Source organism: Podarcis gaigeae (genome assembly GCF_964106915.1).
Source record: "Podarcis gaigeae genome assembly, chromosome: 6".
Classification (NCBI taxonomy): Eukaryota; Metazoa; Chordata; class Lepidosauria; order Squamata; family Lacertidae; genus Podarcis; species Podarcis gaigeae.
In genome coordinates, this window is record NC_139682.1 from 72,372,588 (window position 1) to 72,375,015 (window position 2,428).

The following is a 2,428-nucleotide window of genomic DNA, read 5'->3' on the forward strand; positions in this document are numbered from 1 at the left end:
GGCAGACTAGGACAGATTTTTCCCCATGCTCTTACACCATACATTTCTAAATTATTTTAATTTTGTTGTGTCGCTGATGATGCAATCTGCAGATGCACTGAACCTCCATGAACCAGCTTGCCATCCGCAGTGGTCCCAGTCTGGTCTTGGCACGAATACCTGTACAAATGTGCCTTTAATATGTGAAGGGTGCTAATGTGAGACTGATGGAGAAAAGATTCCCGCTGTACTTCTAGCCTCGCAGACCGATAAGTATACTTGAAAACTTGTCCTAGTCATCAAAACACATTCTCTCTCTGGAGGAAGAAACGGAGAATTCTGAAGTTTTGAGAGCCCACAACAGTAGTTTCTAAAGGCTTTGGACTACAGCTTTGGAATGCATGCATTTTAGGTGGAACGAGAAGCAGCTGTGAACATAGTTACTCTAGTGTGCCCAATCCTAGCCAACTTAAAAGACCCACGTTTAACTTCTTTCCAGGAGCTGGCAGGTGGGGAGTGATGCCCATGCAGATGTTTTCTGTCGCTTACTGGAACATTTCGGGCAGAATGGTGGTTAGGACAGGGCAGTGCCAGCACCCCAGTGAAGCCAACTTGCCACTCCTGCTGGTGCAGCCATGCCACTCTGAGCTTGCTATTCCCTTGCCTCACCCACATCAGCATTACTGATGCCAGCTGGCCATATCTGCAGTGTTGTCCCTCCCTGCCAGCCGTTCCTGTTCCCTATCCATGTCACTATCAAGACTGAACAATTTTCATATAATTAAATGGCCATTCAGCTTAATAAGGCTTAGTGCTTGCCATAAAGATTCCCCCCCCCTCCAAATTTTTGGAGTTTAAGGAAAATATGGATTGTGTTCTTTTTGTCCTCTTTGAAAACTTCTACCTTTCCTCCCTGCTCTGCTAGCATTTGAGATGGGTACCAGTTGCTCTGCATTGTGTGCCATAATATCTACATATGCAAGACCTAGTTTGTCGAGTACTAGCTTACATTACTTTGTATAATGTGTACGATTGTCAAAACAGTTTGATTTTCCTAGAATGACCAAAAGTAAACATATTTCATACACTATAAAAATGGATATTATTATCGCACAACAATATGTTATGGGATTGTGTGTGTCTCTTATTTTTGTTCTTTGGTTGCAAAAAAAGAAAAGAAAAAAAAAGGACAGGCTCAGCCAGCACGTATCTCAAAACTGACAGAGGCATCTTGCCTCTGATATTGGAGATAGTATACAACCATCATGATGAGCCATTGATAGCTTTAATGTTTCATGAATTTGCCAAATCCTCTTTTAAAGCTACATCATTCACCACATTAAAGGCAATGTAAGATAAGCTAATAATTACATCATAAGCACTAATTGGTAGAACTGAATACCATAGTAGTGGATTTTCTGCTTCCCCAAGAGGTTAGCCTCTGAATCTTTAGCTTTTGTCACCTTGTACTAAAGATATATTCGTTTAACTTCTGTGTTATTTCACGATTTCCCCCTAAAATTGTTTTAATATGGAATACTAAAGGCAGAGTCCTGTCTGCTGGGGAGTAAGTTTCATTGAGTTCTTTGGGACTTGCTCTCGAGTAAGTGTGCATCGGTCTGCAGGCTTAATTTTTTTACATAATCACATGTTCCCACACTTTTTAACATTTGCAACAAAACCTTTTCCATATAAGGTCTCTATTACAGAAAAAAATAATTGCACCAAGCTGCAGATGAAAAGCAGCTTTTAAATGGAACGATACTTGAATCAAGATCTTTGCAAGAGTGATGGTAAGTTGTTGGTGTGTGTGTGGTTTACTGCTTTTGGCACCAGCTGTTAGAGATAAATGTTTGCAGATGTCAGAATATTGATTGCAGAAAGTCCTGAAACCCACAAAACCCTGGGGCCTACGTCTTAGCAATTTCTGCTGTTTATGTAATTTCAGCGCAGCACGTCACTGAGAAGTTATTTATCTAAAGGAACTGTGGCCAAATTTGGCAAGCTGAGCCTTCTGCCAGTGTTTGTAGATGTATTATTTCCTCCTATGTTCTTGCATTGTGTCTGTGGCCTTACTAGAATATTAGCTAACACTAAGCGAAAAGGATCACTTTCTATGCTAAGCTTTCAAAACTGAATAATGGGGGGTGGTGAGTTGTTTTGTTTTTTAATTTGTGTTTTTGCCTTTGGTCTTTTCACTACATATGGAAATGTTGCCAGTTTCAGCTGGCTGAATATCCCAAAACTGGGCATGTGATGTTTTTATACAATTGCATCTGGACAGATTCAAGTACCATCGCTCCCTCGTTGGGGGGAGTGTGGAGTTAAATCCCTTTCTGCCTGCTTTTGAGCAATAAAAACAGATTTCTTGGATGACTGAAGCAGGAGAGTCTTGCAGAACTGACTTAACCTTGCCTTGCTCTTAGATCACAGAGATAGCAGAGGGCAG